This window comes from Rattus norvegicus, chromosome 3, assembly GCF_021556685.1.
Source record: "Rattus norvegicus strain SHRSP/BbbUtx chromosome 3, alternate assembly SHRSP_T2T, whole genome shotgun sequence".
Lineage (NCBI taxonomy): Eukaryota > Metazoa > Chordata > Mammalia > Rodentia > Muridae > Rattus > Rattus norvegicus.
In genome coordinates, this window is record NC_141536.1 from 43,048,420 (window position 1) to 43,072,205 (window position 23,786).

Sequence of the window (23,786 nt, forward strand, 5' to 3'; positions counted from 1 at the left end):
TTGGGATAAGGAAACCTTGACTTACAAGGTTTGACACCAGCCAGGAAGCCACTTGGATATGAAGCTCTGCCCTTACCCGAAGCCTCTGTCTGTGTTGTTCCTGAGCACAGTGTATCCAGAGTGACCACCTAGATTATCTTTGTCTAAATTAAATTTTCTGCAAGTCTGTGTTCTTAAGGAAACGAAATTAAAGTGCTGTTGAAAGAGCCTCGGCAACTGGGGAGGATTAAGCGTGTCAAAACATCCCTAGGCGTGTTTTCCCCAAGATGGCACGGGCTGTTCATTTGCTTCTCTTGTGAGATTGTTTTGTTTTGAAGCTCACGGCAAATATCTTCCCTGACAGTGAAAGAGGGGCTGGGGCCTGTTCCCAAGTCTGTCCCCCCTGGAAAGCTGGACAGGAGCAATTTGGGGGTGGAAGTGGGGTGGTAGTGGCTGCTGGCTCTACAAAGTCCTCCTATGCCTCCAAGAGGTTTTCTGTTTGCATCCCCTGGTGGCGGCTGTGCAGAAGGAAAGTCTAAGTAGCTTGTTTGTCACGTGACCTGTCAAACAGCTACAGAAGTAGCAAGACTATACCCATCTCCAACAGCCCTTTGCATCTCTGATGCCTCAACAGTCAACTCCAGTTCTGCAAGGGAGAAAGGCGGTATCTACTGGGGTGATCTTTCCTTAGGTTCTGTCCCATCAAAGTATGTGGGGAGGCGGGTTACTGAGACACTCTTGGGAAGGTCAAGCCCAGAGGCACTGGCTCAAAAAAGGTCAAGAGTAACTTTAGGACCACGCCTCCTCCCTCACCCTCTCCTTCAAAGACTCCTCCCTCACCATCTCATTACACAGTCCATGTCTTCTCTATTCAGTGCCTTGTGTCGAGCTTTCTAACAAAACATTGCAAGGCAAACTAAAAGCAAAAGGCCCAGCTAAAGAAGACTAAGCAAGCAGTTGAGCCTTGCCCATTGAGTCAGACCAAGAGGGACTCTGGTTTACACTGCAAGGCACATGGTAGGTGGATAAAGTAAGCAGACAGATGAAAGTTCTAAAGCATAAAAATAGACCAGAGGTTTAAAAAATGGACTGAAACGGACATGAAAATGCTTTTGATAAACGTAGCTAAAGAAAAAAAATAGTAAATTTGATGATATGCCTATAAGACCTGGAAAACCTGTGATAATACCGAGCAGAATATACAAGATTGTGGGTCAAATAAGAAAGGAGCAACAGTACAACAAGACACAATGAGATAAAGAAAGAAGGAAAGAGGACGAGAGAGGAGAGGGAGGAGGAAGAGGTTGTAGGAGGACTCAGAGGAGAAGGTGGAGGAGGAAAGGGAGGGGTGGAGGAGGAGAAGAGGGAGGAGAGGGAGGAGAGGGAGGAGAGGGAGGAGAGGGAGGAGGAAGAGAGGGAGGAGAGGGAGGAGGGGGAGGAGGAGGAGAGGGAGGAGAGGAAGGAAAGGGAGGAGATAGAGGAGGAGAAGAGGGAGGACAGGGAGGAGGAGATGGAGGAGCAGGTGGTAGAGAAGGAGAAGGTTGAGGAGGAAGAGAAGAGAGAGGAGGTGGAAGAGGTGGTGGAGGAGGAATAGCAGCAGCAATAAGATTCTTAAAATTAATATTAGTGAGGCATGGGTCCCGGAAAGTGAGAGAATTCTAAGCAAAACAACTCCAAAAAGTCACATTCAAGAACATCACGTTCAAACTGTCGAGAATCAAAGATAAAGAACCAACCCTTTACAAGCACAACGTACAAAAAACGCTATTGTGATATAAGAGCAAGAACAAAAATAAGACTGGGAAAATCCTGCCTGCCCATAGTTGCTGGTAGCATTTTGGTGATTAACTTGCCAGAGTTGTCCCTTCTAACATGGAAGGATAACTGCTGTTAAATACCACTTGATATCCATTGGGTGGAAAACACCCTCTCCCCCCAAAAAAGAGCCAAACAAACCAAGACTGCTTGCTGCTGCTGCTAAAAAAACAACAGGAAGCTTCGAGAATGCTGAGATGTAAAATACTGATGGTCACCTGGAAGACTGCATGACACTTTCTTACAAATCTGAAATATTCTCCCCCCTGCCAGCCAGTCATGCACCCAGATATTTACCCAAATGAGTTGGAAACCTCTTGGGATTTTTAGAGCAAAGGTGTTCTGTTCACTGCTGTAATGGCGGCTTTGTAACAGTACACAGCGGTCAAAACCCGTAGGGTAATGTGAAGAAGGACCCCCAGTAAGCCACGGGCTTTAACTGATAGAACTGTATTGTTGGTGCTGGTTCATCAGTGGTTGGAAATGTGCCACGGGGATGCAGGATATAAGAGCAGGGGCAGTGCAGAAGACGAGCACATGGATGCGCACGGACCTCTATCCCCTGCTCTATAAATCCAAGCTGCTCCCAAAACGTGAAGCTTATTCATTTACTCTCTGAGAAACCTGCGTTCCTCATTCATTAAATTAAGAGTACATTTGCTGACATCAAAAGCCTTCTGAAGCATCTTTAATATTCCATTAAACTAGTGTGTCTTAATTTTGCTCAGCCCGTCTTTTACAGTTGACTTTTAAAAGTGATTCAAGGGATGGGATCTATCTCAGCGGTAGAGCAATTGCAACAACATGTGTGAGACTCTAAGTGTAATTCTGAGCACTGAAAATAAAAAGAGAACTGGTATGGCGATGCATACTTCTACTGGGACCCAGTTCTTGGAAAACTGAGGCAGGAGGATTTCTGTGAGGGCAAGGCTTACTTGGATTATATAGTGAGTTCAAGGCTAGCCTGGTGTATATAACAAGACCCATCTCAAAAAAAAGCAACACACATGCACACATATACCACACCACACATCACACCACACACACACAGTGCACACACCACACACACACCACACCACACACACACCACACACACACCACACACACACACCCCACCCCACACACTACATACCACACACCACACACCACACACCACACACACACACACACACACACCACACACCACACACCACACACCACACACACACACACACCACACACCACACACACATACCACACACACACACACACACACACCACACACACACACACCACACCACACCATACACGCCATACACCGGATAGCATCAGCCTCTTATGAAGGGGAACTATCTGAAACATCTAAACTTTCACTATTTCCGGGGATCAGCTAACCAAAGAGTACCTGGGCCACTTAGTGAGACATATGTCTTCTCTGTGGTGGGATAGAACTTCAGCCCTGCATTAAATTACTAATTGTCTTAACTTTATACTGAAGTGGTTCCTGAACATACATTATCCAAGCCATGCCACAGTCTGGAGTTGGCCTGACTCTGCTTTCCAGACTAATAGCTGGTGATGCTTATGTTGGAACTGTGTTTTCTGCGATGCCCAGTACCTTGGAGGACGTGGTTATCTCTATTTGACCAGTGACGACAATGCTCATTAAGTTCCCATGACCACAAACTATTCATAGTAACTAGGGACCGAAGACTCACCTCAGGTTCTCTGCTTCAAAACCATTGCTCTTCTAGACCCCTTCTAGTAAGCCATCTATGGGGCTTCAGCTTCTCACTGCAGGTTGCCATGGAGACAGTCACCAACACTAAGTGAGTGCCAATCATGCCAAGCGGATGGAGAATTTTAATTTAGTCTGTTCTTCTAACAACCACATGAAGTGATTTTCAGTTTTATTTTCAACTGATACATGTGGATGCACATATTTGTGGGAGGTGATATGATGCTTTTCATACGTGTATATATGATAGAATGATGATGATCAACCCAGAATAGGTTTCCTTGATTAGATGTTTTATGTAGAAATAATTAGAGACCTAAATGTAGCTATGGGAACTACAGACATCTCATGTGTCCTTTCCCCAGTTTTCTCAGTGAAAAAGTGCAATGAAACCATACTATAATCTCATCAACACGTCATGACACAATTTGTATCCTGACATGGGGGTGTCCTCAGCCCACCCTTTGAGGCTATATTCACTCTGTTCCAACCTCATCCCCATTTAATTCTGGGCATCCATTAATATGTCATCTATTTCTATAATTGTATCATTTCATATAAATGGAGTCCCCGAGTATATAACTTTGGGGGATTGCTTTTCTCTCCTCATCTTAATTTTCTGGAGATTATCTAGGTTGCCTTTTTATTATTCATTCATTCCTTTTTATTGCTGAATAATACTCCATGACATAGATATACCACAATTTAATTATTCACCCAGTTGGACATCTGGAATGTTTTCACTTTGGAGGGTATTACAAAAGAGCTACTATAAATGTACATGTTGCAGTTGTTGATGTAGATGTAAGTTGCCGTTCCTGTGAATTAAGCACAAGTACAACTGCTGGCTTGGATGGTAGCTGTGTGTTTGTAAATCTTTAAGAAGCTGCCAAGCTACTTTCCTTTGTGGCTGTACCACATCGTGTTCCCACCAGCAGCCCAAGAGAAACTTTGTTTCTCTACCCCGCCTCCAGTCAATGATACTGTTGGTAATTTTTGTTAGCCATTCTGACAGGCATGGGTCTCCTTGCAGCGTGGTGTCAGATGAATGCCCACTTCACAAAATGAATTGCTCAGACCCCTCCTCCTCTGTGCTTTCTGTCAGAGAGAGTGTATAAGAGTGCTATTAGTACTTCCTTAAATTATTTGATAGACTTTCCCAGCAAAACTTGGAAGATGTCTTTTTAGAGTGAGGAGACTTTAACTCAGTATTACAGGGCTATTCAGACTATAACCCCCACGTTAGGTGGATAAGGTGGTTTTGGATTTTTTTTTTAAAGAAGAGGTTTGTTTTGCCATAGAGTTGGTCATGCAATTCTTTGTTAGCTTCCTGACACTGACAAGATCAAGAAATTGCCTTTAAAAAAAATCCTTGATATTTAGCTTGTGGTTTTCACTGTTTATTTTACTTTTTAAAAGATTTCTTTCTAAAATTTTATGTGTGTGAGTGTTTGCCTGCATGTAAGTATGTTTGCCATGTGTGTGGCTGGGGCTCATGGAATCCAGAAGAGGGCGCTGGACTCCCTGGAACTGGAGTTACAGGTGTCTGTGAGCCCCTGTGTGGGTGCTGGGAACCAAACCAAGGTGTTCTGCAAGAGCAGCTGCTGCTCTTGACCACTGAGCCGTCTCACCTGCCCTTGTAAAGTTTACTTCCAAAATGCCGATTTTGCTGTTGTTTTGAAAAAAAAAAAACAAAACCCAGCTCTTTGTTAAAGTGATTTTTCTGGACTTTTTTTTGTGTGTGTGTTTTGATTTCATGAATTTCCAGTGTTTGTTTCCTTCTTTCTGTTTTCTTCGTGTCTTTGTCGGTTTCTTTGCTTTTCTCATCTAGATCCCTGAGGTGACTTCATCACAGCTTTGTTCACTAACCAGACTTCCACATTTATTTTCAAAATATATTATGATGGAGGGACACACGTGTACTATGGCACACATTCGGAGGCCAGATGACAGCTTTGTGGAGTTTGTTCTCTCTTTCCACCTTTGTATGACTGAACTCAGGTCGCTAGGCTTGCACATCAAGGGTCTTTACACACTGAGCCATCTTTGCCTGCACACTTCTCTTTGGGATGTTGTTGAAGTAGTTATGTCACTAAGGTTTCAAAAGCCCACAGTATTCCCAGTTAGCTCGCGCGCTCTCTCTCTCTCTCTCTCTCTGTCTCTCTCTGTCTGTGTCTCTCTCTGTCCCTCTCTGTCTCTCTGTCTCTGTCTCTCTCTGTCTCTCTGTCCATCTCTGTCTGTCTCTCTGTCTGTCTCTCTCTGTCTCTGTCCCTCTCTGTCTCTGTCTCTCTGTCTCTGTCTCTCTCTGTCTCTCTGTCCATCTCTGTCTCTGTCTCTCTGTCTGTCTCTGTCTCTCTCTCTCTGTCCCTCTCTGTCTCTGTCTCTCTGTCTGTCTCTGTCTCTCTCTCTCTGTCCCTCTCTGTCTCTGTCTCTCTGTCTCTCTGTCTGTCTGTCTGTCTGTCTGTCTGTCTCTCTCTCTCTCTCTCTCTTTCACACACACACACACACACACACACACACACGCTTCTGTCTCAAGATGTAAACTCTCAGCCACTGCTCCAGAGCCACGCCTATCAGCCTGCCTGCCATTCTCCCTGGCATGATGGTCATGGACTTCAACCCTCTAAGTCCCCACCACCACCACCACCACCACCAAACTCTTTCTTCTATAAGTTACTTTGATCATGGTGCCTTATCACAGCACTAGGAAAGTAACTAAGACATCATTTCTCTTCATTTGAGATATTTTTCTTTCCCTCGAGCCCTTTTCTTGGACCCACCCGTTGGTTTCAGATGTGTTGCTTAGGTTTTGAGTTTGAGATTTCTCCCCTGTCTTTTGTTGCGGATTTCTTTTTTTTCTTTTTTTTTTTTTTATTCTTTTTTTCGGAGCTGGGGACCGAACCCAGGGCCTTGCACTTGCTAGGCAACTGCTCTACCACTGAGCTAAATCCCCAACCTCTTGTTGCGGATTTCTAATAGTGTTGGTTACCTCCTGCTGACGAAGATTACTCATATCCTTGCTCATTTCCTCTCTATCTAGTTAAATAAATTATTGAGAGAGTATTGATGTTTTCACCTGTAACTGTAATTTTCTACTTCTATTCAATCAGTAATTGTTTTATGTATTTGTGGCTGTTGTTTGGTTCATGCACAATTAGAATTATCATATCACATTGGAACCTTGGCCACATTAGAGTATCCCTATGTTTCTCTGGCATTTTCTTTCCTCTGACATCTGCACTGTTCCCTACTAATAGACCCACTCTGGTTTTCCTTTGCTCCATGTTTGTATAATACACACTTCCTACCTGCTTCTTTGTTCACTGCTTTGATCACATCGCTGTGTAACCATCACCACCAAGAGAATTTTTACATTTTTCGAAATTGAAACTCTGAAACTATTAAACAGCAACCCACTTTGCTTCTCTCCCAGCTTCTGCAACCACAGTTCTAGTCTCCTTTTCTAGGAGTTTGGCTCTTGTAGGCACCTCAGCTAAGTGAAACCCTGCAGCACTTGTTCTATTGTAATCAGCTTGTTTCACTTAGCACCTTGTCCTCAAGTCCCACCCATGCTGTAGCAGGCCATAATCTCTCTCTCTCTCTCTCTCTCTCTCTCTCTCTCTCTCTCTCTCTCTCTCTCTCTCTCTCCCCCCCCCCAAGTGTGTGTGTGTGTGTGTGTGTGTGTGTGTGTGTGTGTGTGTGTGTGTGTGTTAGCAATGGCTATCCTACTGGGTATAGAGTGTTTCTCTCCTTTCAATTTCAGGTTGCCTTTATCCTGATTATTTAAGGGAAGTTTTTATAGGCAGGATATAGTTGAGTTTGTTTTTTCTCACTCTTTGTGATGGTTTGAATTAGAAATGTCTCCCATAGGCATGGGTATTTGAATACTTGGTTCTCAGTTGGCAGAGCTGTTTGGAAAGGTTTAGGAGCTGTAACCTTGGAGGAGGAAGTAAAGCCCTGGAGTGAGCTTGAGACTGTATAGCCTTGGCCTACTTCTAGTTAGCATTCTCTGTTTCCTGCTTGCTTCTAACGATGGGAGCTCTGGGCCTTCTGCTTCTGCCAGCATGACTGCTGCTCACTGCTTTCCCTCTCTGCCATGAAGGACTTGATCCCTCTAGAACTGTAAGCCAGAATAAACCCCTTCTTGTACAAGCTGCCTTTGGCAATGATGTTTTACCACAGCAGCAGAAAGGTGGCTAATGCATTCATCCAGCCTCTGTCTTTTAATTGACATTTTAGATCACTTATGGTTATTAGCATGCTAGGATTAGGTCTGACATTTGTTTCTTATTTTCTATTCGTTCCCCGTGTTTTCAATTTTTTTCTTAATTCTTTTCATTCTATTTACTCATTCACTTGGGAAGTGCTGTGTGTGCACATTCATTCCACCATGCATGTGTGGAGATCAGAGGACAATTTGCAGGAGTTGAAACCCTCCTTCAGGAACAAACTTGGGTCATCAGGCCTGGTGGCAAATGCCTTTACTTGCTGAGCCATCTCACTTCTAGAGGATTCTCTGAATATTTTGTAGAATTCCACTTGGATTTATGTATCGTTTTCAATGTATCTATCTTGGTATAGCAGTTTAGCAGTTACTGTAGGCATTTCATTATGCATACATGACTTATTATGGTTATCAGTGTCATTTTAGCATAAACTTTATCCATAAAGTACATAAAGTTTAGAAATGCCATATCCCTTTACAGTTCTTTACAACTATTCTTTATAAAATATCACTGCTTTACATACTTCTTCTATATACATTTCAAATCATATTAACAGTTGTGGTTTTTACTTCAAACATCAAAGTTTGGAAAACTATGAAGAAAGCAATTATCTACATTTTTCTCTTTTCTTTTTTTTTTTTTTTTTCGGAGCTGGGGACCGAACCCAGGGCCTTGTGCTTCCTAGGTAAGCGCTCTACCACTGAGCTAAATCCCCAGCCCCTATCTACATTTTTCTCAACCATATTCTTTCCTCTTTCTTAATATTCCAACATTTTTTCTTTAAAAAAAAGAAAAGAAAACCAATACCCTCTCTGTGTGGGAAGATTCCTCTAGCCACGTTTTTGGGCTCCATCTGCCTCTAGTAAATTATGTCAATTTCCCTTTCTCTCAGATGTCTTGACTTTCCCTTCATTCATCTCATTACCATTGGGAGAGGCTGAAAGTCCTGACTATCCACTAGCACAAGGTGGAAGGACGCATCATCACTTTTCAGTGGGGACTGAGTCCAGACTTCCTGTGCCAATTCCACACAGACTCTAGGGTGATGGTGTATCTTTGTCAGTCATCAAGGCCAACCTCTCTCTCTCTCTCTCTCTCTCTCGCTCTCTCTCTCTCTCTCTCTGTGTGTGTGTGTGTGTGTGTGAGAGAGAGAGAGAGAGAGAGAGAGAGAGAGAGGATGAGAGAGAGACAGAGAGAGAGAGACAGACAGAGAGAGAGAGAGAGAGAGAGAGAGAGAGAGAGAGAGACCTTCTCTGGCACCACTCTGTGGAGACATTAGGTTCTTCCTCCACATAGTGAGGGCACAAGTCTGGAGTCTTCAATTGGCCTTTGCTCAAGGGTATAAATGAGCCTTAGCTTTTCTGTACTGTCCTTCTGGAGTAGAGATGGTGTTGTCCAAAAGACTGTCTGTGAGGATACCCTTTCTCAGTCCTTTGGCTACAGTGAAGAGTCTTCTGTGAAGGCTCTTTGACATGTACGTGTGGCTGTGCCCATCTAGTCTAGGATATGTGAGGCACAAGCCCAGCCCAGGGAGTCCATCCAGTGTCACTTCGCAGCTCTGGCCTTTAGTCAGTTGCCTTCTCTCCACTGTTCAGAGCATCCTTACATTAGACAACTGCGTGACTCTTCCTAAGGAGATGTGAAAGGAAAGATGTCCGTACACCAGTGGAGGAGTCTGGAGATGACGTTCAGAAATGGCACCTGGCAGGGGGAAGGCAAAGAAGGAAGAACAAGTCATCAGTGTTGGACCTCAGGTGGCTGAGTGTGTTTGGTGTCTGCCACATATTTGCATCCCTCGGTGACATCTTTGTCCATGGTACCCATCTTTCTGGCAAGGAAACCATCTGCCAAGTGACTGGTAGAATGAAGGTAATGGCTGGTGGTGATGAGTCTTCTCTGTAGGCAGCCATGTTGTCTGCTCAGGATGTAACTAACATATAGGTGGGCATCACTGCTGTGCATATCAAACTCCAGGTCACTGGAGGAAACAGGACCAATACCCCAGCCATGAAGCCTAGTCATCCCCCATAGCTCATGCTCACTCAGGATGAAGATGCGGCAGATTGAGGATATCGCCCTCATCTCCTCTGACAGTACTCAAAGGAGGGGTGTCATCACGGTTGCCATCTGTGAGTAGGACCTCTCAAATTATTTTCTGTTAATAAATTGCTTTGTATAAACTAAAAAAAAAAAAAAAGTCTGTTCATCACAGATATGGTTCAACAGGCCAAAGAAAGTATTCCAGCCCTCTACTTGGTAAACCAGTAAGAGTATTGGGACTAAATTCTGGAGCATGGGGGAGGTGTTACTGATAGATGGGCCTCCCTTAGGCAGCTCCTTCACTGAAAAGTCCATCCTAGCATGTTTCATGACTCATAAAAATGACATCTCTGGAACTTCCTGTTCAACTTGCAGACAGCCTCACCATCAGTGAGGCTTACATAACTCACAGCAGGGTCTCTTGAGTCTTGTAACTTTTTGATCTTCCTGAGTCTTGTAAGTTTTATGTGCTTCCTGGGTATCTTGAGTTTGATGAGTTCCCCCGGACTCATTCCTCCTTCTGGGAGGGGATGTTTCAATTCAGAGGAAGTAGTTACATAACAAATCAAATACCAGTGAGTGGAAATTGCATTTAGAGGGATGAATAGGAGAAAGCATATTTAACTTCATCTTCCTTGAAGTAGAATTCTAAGAAAATGGTTTTCAGCTGAGAGATTCTTTTAATGAGGCTGATAAAAATAGCATAATCTTGTTGAGTCAAAATCAATATAAAGACTATAGATATTTTGTATAACCAGAAGCACAAAAATAAACATCTGCATCTTCCACTCTGTTCTGAGACATTTTAGCAGTTGCGCCATTTAAAACAAAAATTCCTCTGTGACAAAAATATTTCTGAAAAGCTACATTTAGAATAAAATGAACTGATTCATTTGTCTTTCTTTTTAAATAATGCATATAGGTGTGTCTGTGTGTACATGTGAGTACAGGTCCGTGTGCACATGTCACACACAGGTCACAGGTACTGTACTCACATGTGCACTGGACTCTGAGTCCAGAAGAAGGCATTGGATCCCCTGGATCAGTTTTGAAGCACCTGATACGGGTGCTCGAACCCAAACTTAGGTCCTCTGTGAGAACAGAACAGGCTCTTAACATCCGAGCCATCTCTCCAGTGCCCAGAAAAGCTGAATTTGATCTTCACTTCAACATACTCCAAGAAATCCTCACAGTAGATGCTCTGGGTAAAGAACGTGCCCAGCTTTTTAATCCAATGTTGCCCAAATTAAACCAAACAGAAGATTCTTCTCTAGGCATCTAACAATGTCCTGTCATCGTGGCCACTTTAAAAATATCAAGAAAACTAGCTCAGGACTCAGACTCTGTAAAGGAGGGGACTGGTATTTTACTACATTTTAGAGAGGGGTGGATGGACATTCTGTCTTAATGGAGCATACCCAGCAGGGCTGAGAGAAACAGTAATTCTTTGTACCTTGTTGACTCTGGTATCTTGTAAACCTTTATCTTAATATATATATATATATATATATATATATATATATATTACATTATATATCATATTGTATATACTGACATATATTACATTATGTATGCACTGATATACATTACATTATGTATACTGACATATTATATAATACATATACAAACTGATATACATACATATATATATTTATATACATATAATACAAGAGGGGAGTATTACTGTCTCCATTTGCAGGTGACATGGTCCAACAAAATGTAGGAGTATTCTTGCAAGAGCTGGACTGACCAAAGGCTTGACGTATCACCTGGAGCCCCATCCTTCCAGGAGTGGGTGTAGCCTTGTAGGGTACCAGCCTTCCAGGATCTGTATCCTGAGTCCTCCCTAACCAAAACCACCCAAGGGGCTTCTAGCAGAACCCTGCGTCTCACTTCCCCACACAGGGCTCTGCTGGGATGGCTTTCCTGCTTTCCAGAAGCCTTTGTTCCATGGAAAACAACTTGTTTTCCAGAGCAAGACCTCTAGGGAGGTGAGGGGAACTAGAATCCTAAATACAGGAAGAGGATCAAAATTAGTCCCTGACCCTCACTTCCTCTTCAGCCACTGCAGGCTGCTGTGTAAGTCAAGAGAGGAAGTAGCCTGCGAGTGGATTTACTGAGAAGAAAAGAGCAACATGTCCCCACTCCCAGAACTATACAATAGAGACTTGTCTGCTGTGCTCTTCAGCAATTAGAGGAGGAAATGACCACTCTGCTCTTGTTTGGGGGACAGTTCAGTAGGGGGAAAAAGGCCACCACAGAAAAGGAGGCACGGGTGACCCTGTTAAAATGAAGCATTTGTCCCAGGGAGGTTGTCTGAAAGATGCTATTTATCTGTCTCTGTGGTCATCACAGCCTGTCCTTTCCTGTCCACAGTGAGAGGGGTGAGCAGTTCTTCCTAGAGGAAAGGGATAAAGGACGGCAAGGAATTTTATGGTTGGCACCACTGGTCTGACCAGCTTTGCCAGGAAACAAAATCAAAGTTCTTTGATTTTAGCAACTCTTTTTTGACACTAAAGGAGACTGAGATTTTATAGTCTGAAATGTGCCCCCGGTCTCCAGACCTGCCTGCCACGGTAGCTATAAACACTAGCTAGAACCTGCAAGGGAAAAAACAATGCCAGCTGTTTATTCTCTAACTTGAGTTCATTTTTACAGTTTGATCAGGATAGGTTGAGAGATCAGATGTGGACACAGTACAAACATCAGAAAAACATATATCATGTCCAAAGCAGCAGGCCCAGGCAGTGGCCAGTCTCTGTGGTCAGTCCAGGCCCAACATGGGAGCCCTGGGCATCAGAGCAGCCTGGAGATCCAATAAGGGGAAGCAGACATGGGAAGCGTCAAGCAGAGCAGTGCCAGGCACTTAGAGCAGCCTGTCCTTGGGTGGCGCCAACGGGAAGGAACGGGAGTGTCACAGCAGTACCGTCTCTGTTATGTGTTCCCTCCAAACACTACGGAAGTGTATAAAATGCAAGACGAAGGGCTCTGAACAACAGCCCAGCCATTCCTCTTCCTCTCCTGCCCCTAGGTCATCGTCCCCCTGGCTTAATTTCCAGATTATTGGAGCAGAGTTTAAGATCACAGGCTCCAGAACCAAACGATCCAGTTCAAACTCTGCTCTGTCCCAGCTGCACCCTCTTGTCTGCTTGTTCATGCACAAACCTGGGACAGGAGTGGTGCCTGGGCTCTGAGACTTAACTCACAGAGACACCGCAGAGCCCAGGCAGGGTCCTGTGCATGCAGTCACTGATTTTATTGCCTCGGACCTCCCTTCCCGTGAGAAGCAATAAACACAGGCAGTCCTGGTTGCTTCCTTCAGGGAGTTCACAGACTGAAATGTAGAGTCCTGCGGATGTAGAGACTGATGTTGTCGAATCAGTGTGCCCCACGTGGACATTTGCAGAGAGAAGGAACTCTGCTTAGAGGAGATGAGGAAAGAGCCACCAAGACTATGGGTATCACAGCATGCCCTACCTCCCCTCACCCAGCTGAGTCCTCAGAAAAAAGCTAAACAAGCCCAATGACTCAGTTAGACTCTTGAGACAGAGGCCCTCTGAACACACACACACACACACACACACACACACACACACACACACACACACACACACACACACACGGACAGACATTTAACTGCAATATAGAAGTTAAACAACCAAACACATTAACAAGAACATTACAAGAAAAAAAAACAGGGAAAATTGATTTCCTATTAAAAGTGTCTTTTATTTTCTTTTAAATCCATTGAATGCAGAAATGTAAACAAAATTTGCTCTGTCCTATGCACCCCCGCCACCTCTCCCCAGTTACGGTCTGCCTTCTTTAGCCTCCAACCCGAAGGAGCCAGGGGCATTCTAGTCCAGCAGCAGCAGCATGTGTCCTCCAAGTCCTGAGCACAGTCCCTCATTCTACAGTGACTTCGTGTCCTGTGAACTCAGGCTCCTGGTCCCCACAACTGGTCATACCTTAGGAAGGCTTTCTCTGCTACCCCTGAAGGTTAGATGCCCCTCCCTCTAATTCTTCAATTATGTTATGAGTTAAAGGGTGGCATCAGGGCTGGCAGAAGCCAGGGACTAGTTGGAGGCATCATCATTAGCAGGCCATCTGCTAAATGGATGGTCCTAGTGTCAGCTTCGGGGGCTTGCAGCAAAGGTTAAGTGAGGCGAGATAGATAAAATGCCTATGGTCATGACAGGTGATGTTCAATGAAAGGAAGTTCTCCCTGTTACTTCCCATTGGAAGTCAGTCAGGCTGCTTACTTGGACAGCGGACACAAGCTTCCATATGGGCCAAAACATTTTTCCCATTTAGAGAAAAATCACCCTAATAACACTGCACAGAAAGCCAGACTTGAGACAATAATTTATATAGTGCACTAGTCATTCTATAATTCAACTGTTTAAGCCAAGCTCTGCTGGGTGGTTCTTCTGGGCTACACTGAGCTCAGGATGTGTAGGCTGTAGAGATGGAGAAGGGTTGAGGAGAAAGAGGCCCCATGCCTCTCCTTAGCCAAGACTGGGCTGATTCATTAGAACTCAAGCCTGGCAGAGTCCTTGAGCAGAGGGAAGAACACAGGCCACTGGAAGCCCAACCTTGAAACTCGTGGGCACACTCGCGTCCACCCTATCCTCTCGGCTGCAATGGTAAGGCTAGCTCAGATTCCACATTCCCCGGGAAGGACTCGTGTTAAGGGCAAAGACTCAAGGGAGGATGGGTAGTAGGCGGGCTTTCAGTCTACCATGCCCAGGTTCCTAATGAAACCAGTTAGTTAGGGGAAGAGAAATGAACAGCAAAGGCAAGAAGAAAGAAAGCCCCGGTCCTGTCCTCACGGTCATGGGCAAGGGTATGTACATCCCAGGTTGCTCAATATAAGATAGATGAAAATTGACTGCTCAAGCCATTAACTGGTTGAACATTCCCTGAGGTACAGTAAAGAGACCATGTGCCAATTGGGAAATAAATCAAGATACTCCCCTCTGGAGCCCTGGCAAGGCAGATGAGTCTGGATTTATTGAGGACGCTAGGCCTCCTGACAGGAGGATAATTACAGGCTTCAGCACCATTAATCAGCAACCCGATGCCAACCAGGGGAGTCTATAAACCTCTAACTCTTCCTCTTCAAATTGACTTGACTTAACACAATTATTTAAATTCCATATTCCTGAGTGTTTGGTCTAAGAGAAAGTAGGAAAAACTATCAAAAAGAGAAGTTTGTGTCTCTTATTGTCTCCTCCAGAATATCATTTATTAAGCTCTCGGTAATTTGAACACACACACACACACACACACACACACACACACACACACACCTTCTATCAGGTAGACTGTAACCAAGGATTTCCAGCTGTAATAGCAGAAAACTCAAGTCAGTGATTTGTGTGGGTGGGGCTAGCTAGCCTAGAAATGCTCTTCCAAAGTCACACACCTACAAGCCTGGCAGTCTTCATGGATCAATTTCTCTAGATAGATAAGACTGTTCCACGTGTAACGTTCTTTCCACAGGGTCTCTGACCTTCCTTTTCCTTAGTACCAAATAAAACAGCCTTGGCCCCGAGGAACGTCCTATCCATTGACTCATGGAGTTCCAGGGTCAGGGGGTTCCCACAGCGCTCTTGATGTGCCCTCTACTCTTGAGATGGTTGATGGACGATTCTTCTTTACTTCAAAATCCTTTGTTCGGGAGCCAAATGTAAGAGATTTGGCTGCGGCGTTTGTAGAGAAGGGAAGTTCAGCATAAAGGGGCAGGCCCGGGCCTGTCGGCATCTCTGCTTCTGGGGCTTTCTCCTTCCCTGTCTTCCATCTACCCCACCCTGTGCCTTCTGGCAGAACCTCCCTCAAAATACCACACCAACTCTTGCTGATCCTCCAACTGCTCAGCTCTTCCCCTTGCTTGATCCAACAAAACTTCATCTCCACGAGCAATTTAACCTTCTTTTCGTGAGCCCTTACCATGCATCCAGCCCAAGCCTGGGGTCCTCACTACCGAGAGAGGTGGGGGCGGGGGCGGATTGTCATTTTGTTTCCCAAGCAGAAATGCCATTCTTCCTTCTGGACCAACAGAACGAGTGATGTGCATGAAAACCATTTCATGCGTGAATGCTGATCCACTCTTTCTTATGCTCTAATGTATTGGAAATCTATACATCTCAAAAAACCACAGCTTCTCTGCCCTATCCTGATAGAGTCTGATTCTGAGGACCTGTAAGTTTAAGGATTCTGTGCTTTCATAGGCTGATACTTCTCTCCCAGGTGGTTGTGAGTAGGGATCAGCTGCCCGTGCCTTGCAAATGCTGCCCTCCCTCTCGACCTCTGGTGGGGAAAGCCACCGGTCAGGGTACCATCTCTATTAGTTTCTACAGCTTCGGGAACAAATGACCACAAATTTGCAGCATTACTGACATTGGCAAGCCTGATACCCATTAAGAGATGTGCGGATAAACAAAATGTGCTACATCTAGGCAATTAAGCCTTTGAAAGGCAGAAAATGTTGATGTATGTTATAGCAGGAGTAAACCTCATGGACGTTATGACCATAATAAATGGAATAACATGGACGCAAAAAAGACAAATATTGAATTCTTCCAGTTATATGAGGTACCCAGAGCAGCCAAGAGTTGAAGTAAAAAATAACACAGAGTTTAACAGAGCCAGAGGAGGGAAAGGTGAAAGGCTTCTTCAGTGTACGCACAGCTTAATTTAGGGGTGATGAGGAAAGTCTAAAGATGAACAGCGGCAGCGTCAATACAACAGCATGCACTTGGTGCCACTAAACTACAAAAATTATTAATGTCATGGAGTTTGTGTACCTTGCACTGCTCAAATTTTTTTGTTTTGTTTTAAGATTTATTCATATATTTTATGTATGGGTACTCTATCTGCACATATACTTGCATGCCAGAAGAAAGCATCAGAATTCATTATAGATGGTTGTGAGCCACCATGTGTTTGCTGAGAATTAAACTCAGGACCTCTGGAAGAGCAACCAGTGCTCTTAACAGCTGAGCCATCTGTCTAACCCCTGTGCTGCCTAGTTTTATGTCAACTTGACGTGCGCTAAGAGTTATTTTCGGAGAAGGAGCCTCAGTTGAGAAAATGGCCCTACCAGATTAGCCTGTAGTGCTTTTTATTTATTTTGATTGATGACTGATGTGCAAGGGCCCAGCTTCTGTGGGTGGTGCTACTCGGAGACAGATAGCCCTGAGTGTTTTCGGAAAGCAGGCTGAGCAAGTCTTGAAGAGCAAGCCAGTAAGCAGCACCCCTCCATAGTCTCTGATTCTAATCCTTCCTCTAGGTTTCTGCTTTGCATTCCTGCCCTCACTGCCCTCATGACGGAATGTGGTCTGAGAGTTGTAAGCTGAAATAAACCCTTTCCTCTTCAAGTCGTTTTTTGGTTCCAGTGTTTTTTCACAGCAATAGAACCCTCACTAAGACATGCATGGTCTAATACAATGTCTTTATGTCAACCCCAGAAATGTATTCTCTCACCGTTCTGTGGGTTTGATGTCGGCCACCAGTGCTGCTGGGTGCATTCAAAGTGTCATGACCTCTGTTGTGTCTACAGCTCTGGTGAGAGTCTGTTCGTTTTTCAGGGGGAGCAGGGTGGGGGCGGGGTTGAAGTTATTTTTAGTTTAAAAAACAAAAACAGCTTTCCAAGGGGGACAGAGATAAACTGAACTGAAGGTTAGAAGGAAGCTGGGTGTGGACTTATCATAAGCTTTCATTCCAAAGCCTGGAAGTAAGAACTGAGCTTTTCTAGGAACTGACTGGATCATCAGAGCCACTCCTTGGTGGGGTGGGCAGAGCTATCCTTGATCAATGGCGTGGTCAACATGGGCTCTCAGGCAACCACCATGTGCCCACGGACATGATTAACACTATTATTCTTGGAGGACATTAAATTAAGGGATGACACAGGAAGTCAAGACAGTGGCTTATTCAGTTGGATTCTGAATCACAGTCAGGAAATAGTCTTTCTCTGGTGCCACCATAATTTCATTTTTCTTAGTACAAATTCAAAGGAAGGTTAGGTCATTCTGGAGGCCAATCTCACGCACAGTGTTCTACACCTTTAAGACGAAGTTGTGCATGAGGTTGTCATACTGTGCAATGGGAGGACTGTCCATTGTGCTCTTGATGGGAATGCCTTCTGTGTTCGCCACGATGATTCCCTGCACCCCTTTCTGGCTCTGAAGTCTCTTGAGTGTTTGCTCCACCTCTGCCATCTCGGACAGATCCAGCAACTCCGAATCACCAACACTCAGCCCGAGAGTGAGTCTGCTCTTGACTCTGCAGTCTCTGCTAGCTGCTAATATTCTTGGCTTATGGCCACTGCTGTCCAGTGCATGCCTTTTTCTCTCATCACCTTCTTGCTCTGTATGCTTCTTCTCCTAGAGGGACACGTGTGCCCCAGCAGATAATCCAGGATAATGTCTCTGTCTTTAGGATTCTTAATTTAATCCTCCCCACCAAGTCCCTTCCACCTTACAAGGCAATAGCCACAGACTCCAGGGGATATGTTCTAGGATCATAATGCACGCCGTCTGACAGGATTCCCAGAGAGGGAAGCCAATAAGAGGAAAGAGAAGAGAATGAAAGAAAATTACACACTAGGGTTTGGGAGTGGGGTGGGCAGTACAGGAGAATGACTGCCACGATGCCTGCGTGAGTGTTCCTCTCTCCAGCTTCCTGATGTCACAACATTGCCACCCTATGGAAGCATTAGGCTCAAGATAGAACCACTTGTGAGGGTGACTGAGACTCAGCCAGACTACCGAGGTCACCTTCCCAACCTCACAGATCATGACCGAATAGACAGGAACCCATGCACACTATGGTCACGTGGTCTGGGGAAGAAGAGGACACAGGAAATGACTATACTCCTACTCTCAACACTGTATTCAACCAATATCACCCAGGTCTAAAGGACAAAGAGCCAAGGTGAGCTCTCACCTTGAAGACCTAGAATCCCGTAAAGCTGAAGGACTCCAAGTGAAGCTGGACACACCTGGCCATGGCTATGTGACCTTGGACATCACATCCCTGCACCTCCTTTCCACACTCCAAATTACTGCTACCAGCAGTGTCTACTATGTGGGGTTAAACATGGGGAGCAGCGTAATGCTTCCCAAGATGCTCGGCACCGAAACACACAGATAACAAAAGCCAGCATTCCCAGCCCTCCCTGGGCTGGTACCTGAGTTGGGCCTGCCCTACCGCTTGTCTTCCCTGTCCTGTGGGGAGGGAGCAAGCAGGGACATGGGCTGCAGCTCTGTTGTTATCTGTAGCTTGCTGAGCTGGCCTGGTTAGGACAAGGTTTCTGTACCACTGAGGAACACCTGAGGTAGTAACAACTAGATCCTATTAGTCCTTGCCTATTTCCTTCCCAAGAAACCTATCAGTGTGCAGAAAATCAGAGAACAGGCGGGATCCAATATAATTTCTTCCCCCTCCCCCACCCCTGCTCCCTTCGCCATCCTTCCCATCCTTCCCCGCTCTCCCGCCCTCCTCTGCAAATAATGCCGTATCATTGTTAATTTGGGGAACCCAGTATAGTCACTCCCCTTCCCCACAGCACCACATCACTCTCAATATGAATCCCCAGGGGCTTCTGGGACTGTGCTGTTTGACTCCTTTGGAGACTCTCCACAAATCAGCCTCACACCCAGTACCCGCTGCCAGTGTGGGCTAGCAGCCAGACTGGATAAAGTGGGAGTGAGCCTCTCCGCACCCTGGGCCTTCTAGGGGGCTCCCTCTGAACAAGAGTGTCTTTCAAAGCTGTGAAGCCAACTGTGGGACAGGCCCGCCATTGTCCAAGTTGTTTTAAAGAGCTTTGGAAACCAGGACTGGTGTGACAATCTTCTGACTAACATTGACGCTGGAGGTCACAAGTTTGGGGTAGCCACAGGGAAACCATTGTGATCTCAGGCGCCCAAGGCCCGACAGTGGGTGGGTGAGGAAAACTCATACCCAGCTGGAAAAAGAGGCATCTCCCTTCTATAGAAACCCTTTATAGTGGATGTAGAGTGCCATCCCCTACTCTCCCTCCTTAGGAGAGGGGCTAGAGCTTTAGAAAAATGCCCTGCCAGTCTACCCTAAGGCTATCAGCAGCATAGCCTCCTGTCCTTCCCAGCCCCACCTGGCATCATAGTTCCTGCCCCGCTTCTGCCTCTCCCTTGGTTTCCAGAAAGAACGGAGCAGACCCAGGCTGCCAGTCTCCTCAGCTCCCTGCTGCTTCCTTGCCAAGGACTTCCCTGTGCCCACGAGCCTGGTCCAAATGCTAAGCAGCCAGTGAACACAAGCCCAGAATCCCTTCCAGCCTGTGACACTACACCCTCTCTGTGTATCACAATTTGACAATATCTCAAGTTCATTTCTTAAAACAGAGAGTTCCGCAGGCATAGCAGCATGCCCTGATCAGCCTAGACCTGCATGCCGTGACATCAGGAACTAAACAGACGTGTATTCCTGCCAAGCAAGAGAACTCTCAACATGACTTGCCTGTTGTCGTTGGCTTTTGTTTTTTAATGTGGGCTTGGGTGGTGTGTTTTTATTTCTTCGGGTTTTGTTCTTGAGACAGAGTCTTGCTCTCTCTATCACCTAAGCTGCCTCATGATCTTCCTGCCTCGGCCTTTGGTGCGCTCCACCACACCTGGCCACTTTCTTTTTATTAAAACTTAGCAGAGTATCTGCAGAAGACAGAGATGCAAAGGGCCTTAAGACTGTGAGGTCAGATGTCATCTTTGTGGGCTAGGAAGTGGGAGCATTGATGCCACCCTTCCCTGAGGCACACAGCTGGAAGTGGAGACTTTCTTTGTGCCACATCCCCGCCTGCCACCCCCATGTCCCTATATCCTTCCTTCTCACAGGATCACAAGCTCCGTGACAAGGTGCAAACATGAAGTCTTATCAGAAGGACTCTGCTTCCATGAGGACCACTCCTCTCCTCTGGACAAGGAGATTCCTCAGGGCTGCTGAGGGGAGATGATCAGATTGAGCTAACATCAGCGATAGGTACAGACCGACCAGGGTATTGTCAATGAGGTGAGGTAGAGGGAGTACCCAGGCCTAAGGCCTGCACTGGTGCTGAACCTGCCTTTCAGGCAGGGAAAGACTCGGAGTCAGCTCTCTGCCCCAGCACACCAGAGGCCGGGTCCCTCGCCATTGCTAAATGATGTGTTCTCATGCATTTCCCTTCCTTCTTTTCTCTCCATTTTGCATAGGGCACCTCAAGTGCCCAAAAGACTGAGTTTCACTATGACATTTTTGTACAATCATATAATACTCTGACTATATTCACCCTTGCACTGCCCTTTCTTGTCCCTGTCATCTTCCTCTATATAAAACTGAAGAGTCAGGCATGCATTTACCCCAGCACTCAGGAAGCAGAGGTGGGTGAATCTCTGTGAGTTCAAGCTGGCCAGCTCTGCACAATGAGTTCTGATACAGCCAGAGTTACATAGTAAAGAGATCCTGTCTCAACACTCAAACAAAGAAAAATCCTGGAGAGCCATCTACATGGTCAATACCACTGGACAATTCTGTCCTCTGTTAATAAGAAGTGGAGAGACATTGTCTGGCTGACAACAAATCGGCTTCAAAACCCTAAGGATATAGGGACATGGGGGTGGCACTCGGGGATGTGGCACAAAGAAATCGACTTATCTTTACAGTCGCTCGGTGGTGTGAATAAGCTCTACTCCTTCCACGACTTCACATAGGGTTCTTCCTTCTGTCAAACACGTTTCCTTATTTCATTTTAAAGATTTTTAAATTTTATGTGCACGTGGTTTGCCTACTTGAGTTTCTGTGAATCAGCTGCATGCAGTTGCCTCCAGTGGCCAGAAGATGGCATCAGACCCTCTACCATTGAAATTACAGGTGGTTTTGAGTCTCCAGGTGGGTGCTGGGACTAGAACCTGGGTCCTCTGCAAGAGTAGTAAGTGCTCTTAACCACTGAAGCATCTCTCCACCCCCAACCCCCACCCCCGGTTGTTGAGCCTATGTCAATGTCAATTGTGGTTTCATCCCCACTAGCTCTGTAGCAAGCCCCAGGAGAGGGAGAGGGCGGACACAGTCTTCAAAGTGACCCATTACTCTGGCCCCCAATTTCTCTAATTACAAAAGTTAAGGCAGAAGATGGACGGCTGATTTTCTCTGACAGAGCCTGATCTTCAGGGGGTTCCTTGTACAGTTATTCTCGAAACCTGTAAGTTGTATGCTTGCTATTTTTCCTAAAGGCCCCCGAATTGCATATACATAAGACTGTAAAACCTGGTGCGTGCCCAGATATTATCCCAGCTCAGTCAGAGGGACTAAAAAGGTACGTTTTGAAGGAAGAAACAAAACTCCTGGAGATAAAGGCTACAAGTCATGCATTCTCGTCTCTGTTTTCACCAACCCTTATTTTTTCTTTAAGCCAATATTAAAGTGTTGGAGACATTGGTAGTGCTAGCAAGCTAACACCAGATACTTATTACATGATTCTACTTGAAAAGCTACAGGGCTTTGGGTTACAATGGTATCCATTATTAATGAAGAGATAAGCAGTTTCCACTGAGAAAAAGAAAACTAAGCTCATGCAAAATTCAACTTAGCTAATTTGAATTGAATGCTGCAAAGCCAGGAAGAGGAGAGAAAGGAAGTTGAAAAGAGGCTGTGAAGCAAAGGTTGGTAGGAAAGAAAATCCTCATGTCAGGGTCCGGGACAGCAGCTATGTTGAACACAGTACAGAGCACACTGAACAGATAGCGGGACTCAGTCGCTCATGTTTTTAGTATTTGTTGTTTGATGCTAGGACATGATGGTGAGTGGAACAGACATGGCCCCCAGGTCCATATCTGAAGCAAGGGCAGACAAACAGAGCAATGTGATTCACTGTGAGGGGTGCTTTGTAGAAGAGGAGGACTTTACGGCATCTAATTCAACTCTAGGGCATTAGTTAGGGAAGACTTCTTCAGGGAGTCATGAGACCCACACGATGAGTAGGTATCCACCAGAAGGAGGAATGAAATGTGTGTTTTAGGCAGAACAAAGAAAAGCAGTCTGTGTTCTCAAAGGCTATGGACCAGGTCAAGGGGTTAGGGGGTAGGGGGAATTGAGAGGGGGCACTATTGGTAAGAATTGGATCCTGTCGTAAGGACTGTGGACTTTGAAGGCCATGAGGGTGACTCTATGGTATCGTCCAGGTGCTGTGGACACAAAGAGACTGTAGCGCCTGTGGCGAACAATAATTATAGCCCAGACAGAAACCAAACCATGACTGGAGAGTGGGATATGAATGTATAAAAGGCGTGAGCTGCAGTGGACCTGCTTTGACAGACATGAGGTCTGAGTGCTCAAGGAACCTCAGTTGACCTCAGGTACACCTGATTTGAACAGTTGGGTGGCCAGATGGCAGAACCATTTGGGACTCCAGAAAGGACATGTTAGTAATTCTAAGGGAATCAGCCACTAGGATAGGCAGAGGCTTCCCAATTCACAGCAGAAGGTCAGGTTGAAAGGCTCAAGAAAGAGTGACTTACCAGAACACTGAAGTCAGGAGGGGGGAGAAATGGCAAGTGGTTGTAGTTCATTCGAGAAGATGAGAAAGAGGCCTTCATAAAGGAAAGTGCAAGAATATGCACACGCATGGACCTGAGACACCAGGGGAAGATGCTGGGGCAGCCCCAGGCTGTCAGTGCTAGTGAATGCCTGCTAGGAAGACCCCCAGTGGTTTGCAGCATCTCTTTGCTCATCAATATTAAGACTAGAGATGAATGGTAAGTATTAGATTTAAAAAAAAAAAAAGCAAAAGTTGTTTTTGGAAAGTGATTGTGTCTAGGTAGGTGAGAGAAGATAATTGAAAAGCTTTTAACTTAAAGGGAAGAACCTCACTGGGATGAAGCCGAAGGAGGCCAGTGACATGATTTGCTGCCCTGCACATCCATGTGAACACTGGAATTACTTTTCAAGTCTGAAATCTCCTGGCCTTGAAACCCTTTGCAGACATTCTGATTCAATCAGCAGGA

General features: G+C 45.4%; 2 pseudogenes; one reads left to right on the plus strand and one right to left on the minus strand.

Moving 5' to 3' along the window:
- Window positions 1–9,419: 9,419 nt before the first annotated feature.
- On the plus strand, window positions 9,420–9,874 carry Rps14-ps3 (ribosomal protein S14, pseudogene 3; annotated as a pseudogene).
- Window positions 9,875–17,687: 7,813 nt separating this feature from the next.
- Window positions 17,688–18,012, minus strand: LOC103691811 (dynein light chain roadblock-type 1 pseudogene; annotated as a pseudogene).
- Between the last annotated feature and the right edge of the window lie 5,774 nt (window positions 18,013–23,786).